This window comes from Epinephelus fuscoguttatus, linkage group LG4 (assembly GCF_011397635.1).
Source record: "Epinephelus fuscoguttatus linkage group LG4, E.fuscoguttatus.final_Chr_v1".
Taxonomy (NCBI): domain Eukaryota; kingdom Metazoa; phylum Chordata; class Actinopteri; order Perciformes; family Serranidae; genus Epinephelus; species Epinephelus fuscoguttatus.
In genome coordinates, this window is record NC_064755.1 from 9,131,309 (window position 1) to 9,145,125 (window position 13,817).

The 13,817-nt window shown below is 40.8% G+C and overlaps 1 protein-coding gene and 1 pseudogene across 1 annotated transcript in view; both read right to left on the reverse strand.

Moving 5' to 3' along the window:
- The window catches only part of LOC125887275 (uncharacterized), a 753,166-nt pseudogene that overhangs the window by 528,433 nt on the left and 210,916 nt on the right, over positions 1–13,817 (reverse strand).
- The window catches only part of cpne2 (copine II), a 74,986-nt gene that overhangs the window by 5,464 nt on the left and 55,705 nt on the right, over positions 1–13,817 (reverse strand). The window lies entirely within an intron of this gene.

Below are 13,817 nucleotides of genomic sequence, written 5' to 3' on the forward strand. Positions count from 1 at the left end.
GGAGACAGGAAATGATTCAAGAAGGAGACAGAGAGCTGGACGACACTGTGTGAGGGAGAAAAAAAAAGAAAAAAGAAACAAGAATGAAAGTGTTTCGGCATAACAGCAAGTTGGGCTCCATTCATGTAACAGAGCACACCATCTGTTCTTTGAGAAAAAAAAATGATGTAAGAAGAAAAAGGAAAAAGTGAATCCACAGATGAACAAGCAGAAGAGATGAAAAAAAAGACAGGAAGAACAAACAGGGAACAATTTGCAATGAATCAGGAGGGAAAGAGATCAGGCTCCGGCATAAGACTGAAATAGACTTAAGTGTATTGTAATCCATAGGTGCTGATGTTTTTTTTTTTTTTTAAGATTATTATTATCATTTTTTTCTGGAGATTTAACCACAAATTAAGGACAAACCTGAATACATGAGAAAAACATACTGAATGGCACACAAAAAAATGTCTGTCTGTATGAACTGGAAAAAATGAGGCCCAGTCTGGAGAAGAACTGGACAGGCAGATGGCACCCATCCCATCTCTTCTTATTCTTATTTACACGAAACAAATATACACAAAGGAAAAATAAAGCTCTTTCAGGAGGCCATGTTCTGTCGATAAAATCAATATACCTAAATGCTAACACAACAAAGAGAGTGCTATTCTGTGGAGCTACTATCATTATTTTATTGCATTCTGACATGAATAAATGAACGGAGAAAATAACTTCTCTAAGAAAGGTAGCATCACACTAATGCCATAAAAAATAGACAAATGCTGAAAATATTCTCTGGCCTCTGTCAAAAACCTTTAAGAAGGGGGGAATTAACAATGCTGCATTGGTCAGGTGTTTCTTCATGGGCAGAATATGGCAAACGATATTTGCTCTGAATTGATTAACTTTAATGATGTCAACTTAAAAGATAACTTCGGTATTTTTCAACCTGGGCCCTATTTCCCCATGTGTATGTGTGCGTATGATTCATAGGTACAACTCGTTTTAAAATTGGTTCAGTATTGAGGGAGGCGGATGTAGCCGTTAAAAATGCTTTTTTTTTTTGCCACAGACCGGTTCACATCGCCAGTGCTATCTCTGTAAATAGCATACTAAGCGTTTCTCTTACCCTTCACTTCCTCCCGGCTGTGTGTGACGTCATCTTGCGAGAGCTTTGTTTGTTGCCGGAAGAAAACAACAATTCTAGGTATCAGTATTACATGCATAAAGACATATTAGTTGTACTGACTTGATGGATAGTTGACCATTTGGTCCCTGTGGTTTTGACCGCCTCCTCCAACTTATTTTGGGCACATGAAAAAAGGTATCCAGCACTGCCCTGTTGATCAGAGGAGGGAAATCCTCTAATGTAGTTACACAGCATTTGGTAGTTTCTGTATCATCCCAGGACACATCGAGACCATGAATATTTGGCAACAGGCCCCACTTGTTGCAACACAGACATTCTTCCTCTGTGGGCATGGAGTCACAGCAACCACAGGAGCACCACCAGTCCTCAGAGATTCGCGTTCGTGCAGCCGCTGCTTCACCCTCGTCTGCTCGTTGGCCCTCTCTCTCTCTATCCTTGTCTGCTCTTCAATTTGTAGGAGCTCTTCGTCCGTATACTCGGGCTCAAATAAGTACATCGTAATAAAAGGGCTCATCTTCATTCTCAAAATTGGGTAAATTCAGTGACCTGAATGCGCTCAGCATGGCTCCTCTGTTTTCTTCCGGCAACAAGCAAAGCTCTCGCAAGATGACGTCACACACAGCCCACAGGAAGTGAAGGATAAGAGAAACACTTAGTATGCTATTTACAGAGTTGCAATGGCGATGTGAACCGGTCAGTGGCCAAAGAAGCAAACTTATACGGGACGCATTTGCCCCCATATCTACCTCACAGCTGCCGGCTGCATCTGCCTCCCTCAATACTGAACCAATTTTCAAACGAGTTGTACCTATGAATCATACGCACACATACACATGGGGAAATAGGGCCCAGGTTGAAAAATACCAAAGTTATCCTTTAACTTTAACATAGAGGCATTATTAGGGCTCATTCATGCTCAACACTAGATACAAAGATGGATGAAGCCTTCTGTCTGTACTGTGTGTTTATTTCCTCTGTATTTGTGCACGTTTTCTTGAAGCTTATGGATATGGACAAACGGAGCAGCAACACTGGAGATCATGGGGGCAGTGTAGCATATTGAAGCGAGATCACCACAGGTGACAATGCTGCCTCTATTAAAAGGGGCCTTATTATGACCTCCACTGTCGCTTCATTTGTTGTTGTGTAAAACTTTTGACTCTGACCTGTAGTGCCACCCATTGGCTGTATCTATGCCATTATAAAGGACGTTTATAATGTTGAAACAAACGTATCTATTTTCATATGTGAAGGGAGTATACATAAGCCCTTAGTGTGGTATTGTGTTTCTGGCCACCTGAAAAATATATTCAGTCTCTTTGTAGCTCTGTTTTGGTCTCTAACAAATCCTGAATGCTCCTAAATGCTCGATTATGTTCACCAGCTTGTCTATAACTGTGCGAATGTGCCCTGTGGTTTGGGTTTATCAGAGCTTTTTCTCTGAAAACAGCTGCCTGCTATGCACAGAGTTGATGAGAGTAGACCAAACTGAAAAGTTGCAGGCTGTAAAATTAAAACAAGGAGCCAAGGAAAGGTCAGGCAGTGTTCTCAAATGCAATGCTACAGTATAATATCACGCATTTCAAAATGTGACCTATGGATTCAAGAGGTGTACAGCAAATAAGCTCTGGAGTTGTAAGAGGGTAAAGTAAACCCATTGCTGAAATACTGTTGCAAAGGGTATTAATGCAGCATGAGAGGAGACGATGTAAACCACAACAACAGCATTCAAGTGATACTTTATGGCAAACGTTCTGAACATCGATAGAAACTTCTCAAACTGCAGCTGCTGTGGCAGACAACTGAAATCACTGGGTATAAAAGATTTTAGTGAGTCCACATATTTAGGCAAAACATCTAATATTGATAATAAACCCATCAACTAATCAGAGGTGAAAGTCTGTGAAATACAGTCATAATGCCAATAATACAGTTTTATTTATCATCTTACTGCACATATAACAACAAATAACAAATCAACAACAACAAAAACAACATGCACAGGACAGCACAAGGATACAATGTGTGTCTAATGTGGAGTTGCACAGAGTCATCAGACAGACAACAGGAGACATAACATCATTTCATGCCTGTCCTTTATCAACGGGATCAAACATGCAGAATATATCAATTTCTCTCCCTCTCTCTCTCTCTCTCACACACACACACACACACACACAATCATAATCAGGTTCCATTTAATGCAACAGCAGTGGAAACAAACACGGCAAATCAACAGTGGTGAGATTAGTAAGTTAGCCAGCTCTCTGTCATCACAAAACAGACCGGACTCCTATCAAAACTGGGGTTTGGTGATGTCTACCGGAATGGTATATGACGATACCCACAGTGAAACATCCCCGACCCACAATCTGCCAATTTTATGCTTTACAGCATAAAGGACTGGACTGACGACTTCAACAATTAACTCTGTGTGTGTTTGACAAAGAGAGAGAAAGACAGATGGAGGGGAAGAGAAGGTGTAAGGTGGACTATTGCATGCAGGTTTCTGTAGGCCTTAGTTTTAATAACTTACTTGGAACACTGCTTTATCACCTTTTAGGCCACCGCCAAAACCAACAATATTTATATCAGTTATCAGTGAATTAAAAACAAACCAAACCAACCAAACAACCAACCAAACAAAAAAACAACAACAAAAAACAAAAACAGCAGTGTGCCCAGTGGATACTGATCAATGATGGCAGCAAATCTTCCTAATGGTGGTGACAAACTTGGTCACCAGAAAGGGTACCACTTTATGCATCTGGCAGCCCAAAGTTCATCTGGTAGATCCATCAGAATTGTTACATTTTCAGCATGCAATGAATGCTGTTAGTGAAACAAAACTGCGCCTCAGAGTTGGTGTATGTAGGGCGGAGGGATGGTAATGATGGTGGGGGTTTGGGCTCAGTGGTCGATGTATCATCCATCGGCCCAACCCTAATCAAAGCATGTCAAAAGTTTGCCTACTGACCAGTCAGATCTAAAAATAGTCATTACTCACCAGACAGGATTCTGGCATGCACAAAAATCTTAAGTTCAAAATAAAGTGACAAGTAAGATGAACAAAGCGACATTTCTAACATACCAGTAAAATACATTTTCAATTCATTTCTGTGATAATTTAGCAGAGTCAAACATATTTTTACAGACAAGTGTTGAATCTGAGTTTAAAACAAGGTTAATAACTGAAGAATAGTTCATCCCACTAAGCAGGTTTCCATCCAAATTTAGTGCAAATACTAAACAATTTCCAGAAAATCAGCAAAATAAAATGCAGATTAATGCACATTTCCAGGTCCTGGTGAGATAAGATAAACAGTTGCTGGTGTTAACTTTTCATCTGGTTGCTGTTAAACCATTGCAGACAAAATGATTTGTTGTTTGATGCATTTATGTTTGTTTCATGTATTCATTTGAGGAAGGTTGCAGTCTAAGCATTGCTCCAAACAAACGTAATATTTTAATTTGCTGCTACTTTGATCTCTTAAGTGGAGCAAAAGCTTCCTGATTCCTTTGCGCTTTGTGGCATTTTGCTTTTATTAGTACAACAACTTCTCCACCTCAGCAGACTGTGAAACTTTTTACATCATTTTGACTTTTTTTTTTCTTTTTTACTTTCTGGCAATTCCACTTTGGATTTTTAAGCTCAGATTTAAATACACATAAAAACAAATGGTTGGAAATGCACTTACTTAAGAAATTATTAATGGTGACTATAATTGTGCCCAATTTCTTTTATTACCAACAGGCATCCACTGAAGTAGACTTTTAATCTGTTATTTCAGTTCAGGGTAACTAAAACGATTGACTGAATTTGAAATGCAACTTTTTTTGCCTGATTGTCTGTAGTTTCCTTCCTACTTTGGAAGCAAAAACAACCTAACATTTTCTATTAGTTTTTCTTTTTTTCATGTGCGTCATGTGATATTGTAAAAGATTACATGATTCTATATGCTCTGTCTACCCTATTAAACATGTTGAAAATGTCGACAGCATTCTAAAAGTTTTATGTCATAATTCCCAAATGTATTTATATGTGTAGAGTGTGTTTAGAGTGAAAGCAAAGCAAATTTTCACCTCACGTTATTTTCACATTTTTGACCGCTGGAGCATTTGTTTGTCTTCACTCTAAACAGCCAATGTACCAGCTGTACAGAATCTGGCTGTAAGCCACCAACAAACAGTTTGTGTGGGAGTGTGCATGTGTGTTTGTGTTCGGCTCAGCCTTTGACTGAACTCAGAATTCAACAGAAACTCTGGTTCTTTCTGTTATTTCCCTCTAGTCTCTCTGCTTTTTCCTCCACTCTGTACCTTTATGAAGTAGCCCATGTTTTGCTGGAGTTAAAACATTTTTAAGTGGTGCAGATGTATCTTTGCAGTAAATAGCACTGCCCCTAACAAATTCACATCTCTACTATATTACTGCTATATTCATTTATTAACCCAATGCATTGACATGAATAAAAATAGAAAATGTAGGGACAGACTATTGTCTGTCAGGATTTTCTATTTATTAAGGGGCCAAAGCAGCCAAAGCAAACCAGCTATATTTTTTTATTTATTGTTAATGTTCAAGTTTAAAGTTTGTTTATTTAACAATAAACAGGTCAGTTTCTCATACCAACTGTTGTGGATCATTCTAACTAACCCGATTAAGTAGTTGTTCTTGTTAGAGTAATATCGCTTGATCAAACCTTTTCTAACATGACTGACAACAAAATAAGTGAATATGTATAACACGCGCTTGGATCGGATTGGTATCGGTATCGGCCAAAACTCAAGGCTGTAATATCGGTATCGGATCGGAAGTGGAAAAAGTTGGATCGGGACATCCCTAGATATAATAACATAACACCTAGTATGTGATATGTTATAACACAGCTATAGTCAAGAGGACATAAGATTAAAAGTTTTAATCTTATGTCCTCTTGACTATAGCTGTTGTTGACTTTTCTCACTTCTGTTTCTCTTCTTGTGCACTGAGCTGAGCTGCCAATCACAGTGATTTCTCTCACTAACGGGCTCCACCAAATCCAACCCCGTTTCCATATGCCAAGAAACAGCCGACAAAAGCTGACTAGTGCCAACAGTGCTGGACACACTGCAAAAACTATGGTGACAGATGCTCATCGATGGCAGACTGTCCGCTTGGTATATTGGGGCTCTTACACCAAGGAATTACCGAAAATGGTTATACCGTTAGCCAGTTAGCCCTTCTGTGTGGAGTTTGCATGTTTTACCCGTGCCAGGGTGGGTTTTCTCCGGGTACTCTGGCTTCCTCCCACAGTCTAAAGACATGCAGGTTGGGGATAGGTTAATTGGTGACTCTAAATTGGCCGTAGTGTGAGTGTGAATGATTATCTGTCTCTATGTGTTAGCCTGTGATAGTCTGGCGACCTGTCCAGGGTGTACCCTGCCTCTCGCCCAATGTCAGCTGGGATAGGCTCCAGCCCCCCCGCGACCCTCAAGAGGATAAGCGGTTATGAAAATGGATGGATGGTTATACAGTTAGGTTTGTTGGAATAGTTAGTTTGAGTCCTTGTTTCCAAGGAGTTCTCAAAAAGTAGATGCTAGTGAATGTGCCTCGTGTCCATGATTTCATAAAAGCCAGACACACACACACACACACACACACACACACGCATCAGTTCTGCGTATTAGAAAGTGAATGGTTGTCCTATGATAAGAACAGACAACGTGAAGACACACACTGACTTTACTCGGAACAAAATCGCACTTTCACATTACACACACACACACACACCCACAGGGAGGGCTCTGAAGCCTGTCTCTTTAATGCGCTAACAGCAGCGCTCATTAGAGAATCATTATCACACAGACAGACAGGGTCGCTCACACACTGGGACACACAAACTACACTGGCCTGCAGCCTGTGTGTGTGTGTATGTGTATGTGTGTGTGTGTGTATGTGAGTGTGTTAGTAACAGGAGTGTGTTCATACACAGTGACACAGTCTGCAGTCGCAGGTTCTCTCATTATCTGAGGAACAGAAACACTGGTTTGTGCAGCCTACAACCTACCCACCCACTTACCCCAACACACACACACACACACACACACACACACACACACACACACACACACACACACTTCTGCTGTGGCTGTCACATCTCATTGTCTATCACTCCTTCCTTTCACTCCTGTTTGAACTCACTGTAATATAAAACAAGAAAAGGGCCTACAATCATTTCCTTATGGAAACAAAAGGATTTTGGCACAAAACACACCGATGAGTACAACCCTTTGTGTATTTTGCTCATGTATTTGTTCTCCACAGGGTGACAGGATACAATTAGGGACAAAAAGCACCGTGGGAGCATAATGATACCCAGCTACTGCACTCTCTTCACATTTAGGCAGGAGACATGCCACTGGATACATACAAGAGGGTAGATTCAGAGCTCCTGTGAATGTGACACATCTGTACCTGTATTTTTCTGTATGAAAGATCCTTGTGAGAAAATCATGTTATGCTTCACAGGTAATGTAACCCGAGTCTTGCTGCCCAACAGATGTCAGAAACATGTGTGAGACTTCTGTTTGTGCCCAAACTCATCTTATTTAAGCTGCAGTGAAGTCACGCAGTCCGAAACATGAAAATAAATTGAAATAGACTGAAGCATGGAAGGGGACAGGCTTCCTCCAGCTGCACAGCCAGCTATTTATTAAAGCATTGTTTCTTTGTGTTATAGAGGGACTACTTGTATTCATATTGCGTTGCTAGCTCTGAATAAGAAACATGCAAAATGCCACTAAAATAGATGAAATAGCTTGACATGATTCTTCTGCTGCAGTGGGCCTTACTGGAGTTGGAACCCAGCACTGGGTTGCACCGGCTATGTGATAGTTTAAACGTAATCAATAATTTCCCAGTTTAGGATCAACAAAGTACTATCTTATCTTATCTTATCTTATCTTAATCTATCTATTTTCAAATGTAATATCTAACATATGTTAGCATTTACGCACTTCTAACTTGTCAAGGTTTGCATCAGCTGAAATAGCTCTAAGGCATAAGTTACAACTTAAATCTTACACCTAGCCCTTAGTAGATGTAAAGTCCACCATATCAGAGTGCTTTGTGCCAGTTTACATATATTTTAGTTGCTGTTTGGTGATTACCGTTAGATATTATTACCTGTTAGTCTCTTTGCTGTTGCATAACTGGGGACAAGAGACAACACGATAATAAACACTGCATCAAGAATGGCGCTTTTAATTAAATGGTCACAGGAAGTGAAAACATAATTTTCTGAGACAATATTTTAGTTAGTCCTGACTTTACACCAGAGTAACTTAGATGAACTTTACGTCTCTGTGGTGCAACCATAGGCTGAACATACAGATGGACAACAGGCCTCTACTTAACCCCTCTGTACAAAAATAGGCCAAAATATCTCTGATGCATGCACTACCATCTTGTGCTGGTGATGTCATTTGGTGCCAGAACCTGCGCAGTAGTGATCTCTGCGGTATCGAGTTCCCATTCATACACCCGTCTGACCAATCGCAAGCAGCCCCATTGATTGCAAGCACACAGACTGGCTCACACAGTTGTCAATCACAACAGCAAATCCACATTTATAGCATCAAATAACTAATTAAACCAAACTTTTGAATATAAGACAATGTGATGACAACTACCTAAAATGACAGAGACCATCTTTGGGAAAAAAAAAAATCATTTGTTGCGTACTTTGATTTTTTATTATGGCCCGTTTCCCATCTGCTAACATGGAGTGGGCGGATTTATGACCTATACTGCAGCCAGCCACCAGGGGGCAGTGAAGATATTTAGGCTTCACTGTAGAGGAGCTGTCTTGTCCTCCATCTTTATTGTATCCACCTTATTTTTCACGGAAGCACAGAGGCAAAACAGAACGCAGCCAGCTTCCGTTTTTTTTGTGCGACACTTCCGGTCCAGCACTCTTACCACTGTGTAAATGGGAATTGCCTTGTTGTTTACTTGCTGAGTTTAGCTATATATATGTATATATCACATTTTTCACGTCACTATATCACCGTTTAGACTAATCCGATATTTGTAAAGTCTATAAACACAATGACTGAACAAACATTAGTATTTTCTCTGTGTGTAATTAATGACATGGTTATCGTAGATTAGCTGGGCTAACTGTTAGCTGTTAGCCATTAGCCGTGTCTGTAATAACTCACTAAACTCACAAAGTGGCCCGTGAAAAAAATATTTTCTCCAGTGGATGTCTTAGTTACAACATGATTGAGCTAACTGGAGTAGTTTCATGTCATATCCGACAACGGGAGGCTTTTAACGGACGACGATCCTGATGTTAGCTTTGCTGCTAGTGTTAACGTTAGCTGTCTCTGTCAGCTGCAGCCACTGATGCTTTCTAGACATCGTCATTTCCCAAAACTGAATAAATACCACACATAGCAACACAAAACTGCTTTGCTAGCTCAATCATGTTTTAATGGCTGGATGGTTGGTGTGTACATGCTGATTCAGGTGCTATCAGAGCCGATCCGCGCATCACTATGGCTTAATGATCAACTCAGTCAATTAAAACAACCCGTCCTGTGTTAGGAGTGCATGTCGCTGACAGAAAGAAAGAAAAGGGGGAAAAAAAAGATAGAAAAGCAGCGTACACCTCACATATTTATTTCTCACAGTTGCGCACACGTTTGGCTGGCATGCAGAAGCACCGTCTGTGTGTCGAGGGTGCGAGCCGCAGCTTCAGCTGCTCAGGTAAAGAGGCTGTGTAGCCCGGTGTGTTTTTTCGCTGATTTGGTTCTGCAGGTTCTCTGCTGGTACACTGGAGACGGGGATCAAGCAGTTTGTCTCACTCGGGATAGATTGTGCTTTTTTGGTTCATAGTTTATGATTGACGTGCGATTTATTCGCGTTTAGAGGGAATAAATTTCTGTTATAACGGAAACGTGGGCACAGTTATCTATACAAAATACACAGACTAACTAACTAATTGACTAACATAAACAACTGAAAATTGAAAAAAAAATAGCTTGCACCGTTAGCTCCGGTAAGGGAAAGCATGAGGGAAAGCGGCTGACCGGAAGTCACGCACAAAAAACGGAAGTTGATCACTATTTACTTCCGTGTTTGAAAATAAGGTGGATAGTCAATGGGTGCAATCAACATCGACACAGCTTTAGGATCAAACTGACTGCTTTCAACACATAGCTCAGGGGGGACTTTGCTTCCTACCATAACAACTTATGTATAGCTAGTGCAACAGGCTGCAGGACCTTTGACAGCACTAACCACTGCTGCCACACAGTGAACAAGTCTGTGGCTCAGAGGCAAATACTTATCGTATTTGGGTCCCCAAGTGACAGATTTAGAAGCTGTTCTAGAGCAGCAGCACTGATTACACATTTAGTTGTGGTTTGAATGGTCTGCAGCCGAGCCAAATATTGCTCATTTGGGACTTAGACACAGTGAGGGTGCTGTGCAGAGGGCTCTGGTGAAAAATAAAGAAACAAAAATTAGAAAAAAAGTGGGGCTATCAGGCAATAAAGTCTCTTTGTGAGAGTGCACATTCTAGATAAAATACATGGCAGTATGTAACATGCAGCTTTGTATTAATTTGGTCATTGAGACAGAGAAGTAAATTACTGCTTTCACTTTTAGTGTAAAATCCATCATCTGAGGAAAACAAACTGTTATGGAATTTTAAAAGCTTCCAAATCGAATTCCAGCTTTCCTGATTGATTTTTTCACAGTATGTGTGGCAAGACGACCACAAGAGGTTTTTTTTTCTTTTTGATGCTGTGTTATTGTTGACCTCAACACGGCCTTAAAAGAAGTTCTCTTGAGTTCTACCTGAATGAGACCGCCACAGCTCAAGGAATACTGTATAAACTCCTACCAAGAAATGCTACCGAAATAGAAAGCCTTCTTGGGCGTGAGACAGAGCCTTAAGCCTGTTCTTAATTTGGATTTTATGTGTTACTGCCTCAGATGCATAATCCATTGGTCCACCAGATGGAAATACATTATGCTGATATTCACTGGTTTTGACTAAAACTCAGATCAAACAAGCTGTGATTTGCTCTTTAAAAGTCCTTCTGAGGAGAAGAGATGACTACAGGTGCGCCACTAATCTAATTTGTGATGTATGAATACAAGTTTTTTTGAATCTCACCAAGGACCACCATATAGTGCAATGGCTACAAAAGTGAACGTATATATGAAAAGTAGCTACAGGTTGTAAAGAGGTGAAAAACTATAGTGATACAAATAAAGAAGAAAAAAAGATGAAGGGTGCTTCCCTATCATGCTGTTTTGCCCAAAAACGTGTGAAATGCCTGGTCAGTGTCTCAGCTGAAAAGAGATGTGAGGTGGAAGAAGAGAGGACAGAAGTTGTCACTCCAGTCTGTCACCCTCCTCCCTGACACTCTGGTCAACATGACAGGACTCAGAGCCAACAGATGCAAACACTTGTTTGTCCAGTCAGCCATCAGAGTAAATGCATTCTGAGTACAAACTGCCCTGACAGGCACTCACAACTGACTGCTCCTCTACTACCGGTGAGTAAGTGATATTATTTAGTGTGCTTTCTTGGTGGACTTTGCCCTTTAGAATCATAGTGATAACCAGTATGATGAAACATTCATCTGGGTGTGACTTTGAATGATCACAGAAGCGTCTTTTACACTATCTCTTCAAGGTAGGAATTTCACGACATTATGCCAACTACCTGTTCTGTATAAAAGGTACAATCATGGAATGGGGGACACGGTTGTCTTGCCTTTAAACCTGCAGTAGAGGTAGTAAGAGTGCTAAAACAATGTGTGCTTAAAAGGGACATGATGGGGCGTCGGTGGCTCAGTGGTAGAGCAGGCGCCCCATGTACAAGGCTGTTGCCGCAGAGGCCCGGGTTCGACTCCAGCCTGTGGCCCTTTGCTGCATGTAATTCCCTCTCTCTCTCCCCCCTTCACACTTGCTGTCCTATCAATTAAAGGCTTAACAATGCCCAAAAAATATCTTTAAAAAAAGGGACATGATGTGGTTTAAGTGCATCCCGCCACAGGGGATTTAAAAAGCAGCTGATAGCAGTTAACAGCTAATTTAAAGAGGAAGACCAGCGGCCAAAAATTGGTCTCGGAGCTTCTTATTGTCCAAGCAGCAATATAACAGGGACGGTAAATGATTATTATTGCCATGCTAATGCCACTGTTATGGTTAATAAAGTGCTGCTAATGCGTATGTGTCACACTAGAGGCTGCCCTGTTGTGTTACATGTCACTCCCACTAGGGAGACACACTGTGGCTCAGGAGGCAGAGTGGGTCGTCCACTAATCAGAAGATTGGCGTTTCAATCCTTGGCTCCTCCATTCGGCATGTCGAAGTATCCTTGGGCAAGGTACTGAATTCCAGCTTGCTCCCAGTGGCTGTTTCATGAGTGCATATAAAGTGAGTGGCAGGTGGCACCTTGTATGGTGGCTTCGGCCACCAGTGTGTGAACGCGTGTGAATGTAGTGTAAAAGCACAGGACTAGAAAGGCACTGAACAAGTGCAGGTGCATTTACCATCTATGCCCATGATGCCTCTTTTGCTTCTGCAATGCCAGCATGCTATCTTAAATCACACACTGGATATGACTGGATACAGCATGATGCCTCTGTTGCTTTGTTCTGTGTAAAAATGCCAAGGCGGCGTAAAGAAGGGACTTAGTAGTGGCCCTATAGTGCAATCTCTGAAAAAGGGCTAGAGATGCAGGATGTCTTCAAAGGTAAAGAAGAAGAGAGGGTGGTGTCCCAGGGCCTCAGAGGTGAAAGAATTAATGTATCATTACTCATAGAACGTTACTTAACTTGGAGACACAGAAGTCTGGATAGCAAAGCACCATAGATAGCAGGGATGAAAGAACAAAGGAAAATTTCACTGGGCAGAATCCTCAGGGGGAAATGTTTAGATGCCAGTGAGAGTACACTGTGGAAATCTCCAAATATTGATCTGAATATGGCACCAGACAGGCTAAAGGAACAGCTGAAAACAAAGTGAGTAAGATGTCAGAAGATGAAAGAGAAGATATCAGTGAAGGGACCAAGTAAACCTAAAGAGCTGTTGATAGCACAGACAAGTGCAGACAATCTTGTGAAAAGATGAAATGAAAGAGGGCAGTGAAGCATTATACAATCCTTTAGCTGTCAAGTCATTGTTCACCAAGGAGAAAAGCAGTAGTCTTTGAGCAACAAGAGCAGGAAGGGAATACGATATCACTTTGAAAAGAAACAAAAACCAAGAGTTTGAGATACTGTCATGAAATGTGTTAAGAATTTTAGAGAATCACACTATTTTACCACTTATCCACAGTCAGATACACCTGTAGATGTTATTTGTTGTATATCTGTATATGTGCATGCAGTTAAAAGGTGCAATAACTAATTTATGGGCTTCATTGGGGTCAGGTAGCTGCTACTCTCAAAAGCAGGCAAATTGACATTTAATTTCATTCAAAAGCTCCAAACTTGGTGATTAATAATTAAAAACAGTTAGGCTACAAGGTGTCAAGGTGTCAAATTCGGTTATGTTTATAGACACACACAGCCAAAGTGCGCTGTCACAGTAAAGACGTAACAATATGTGCATTTTGTAATATGAGCATGTGTAATTCCTAGATTTTTGTATGTGTTTAATGCTAAGATAGTGAAGTAG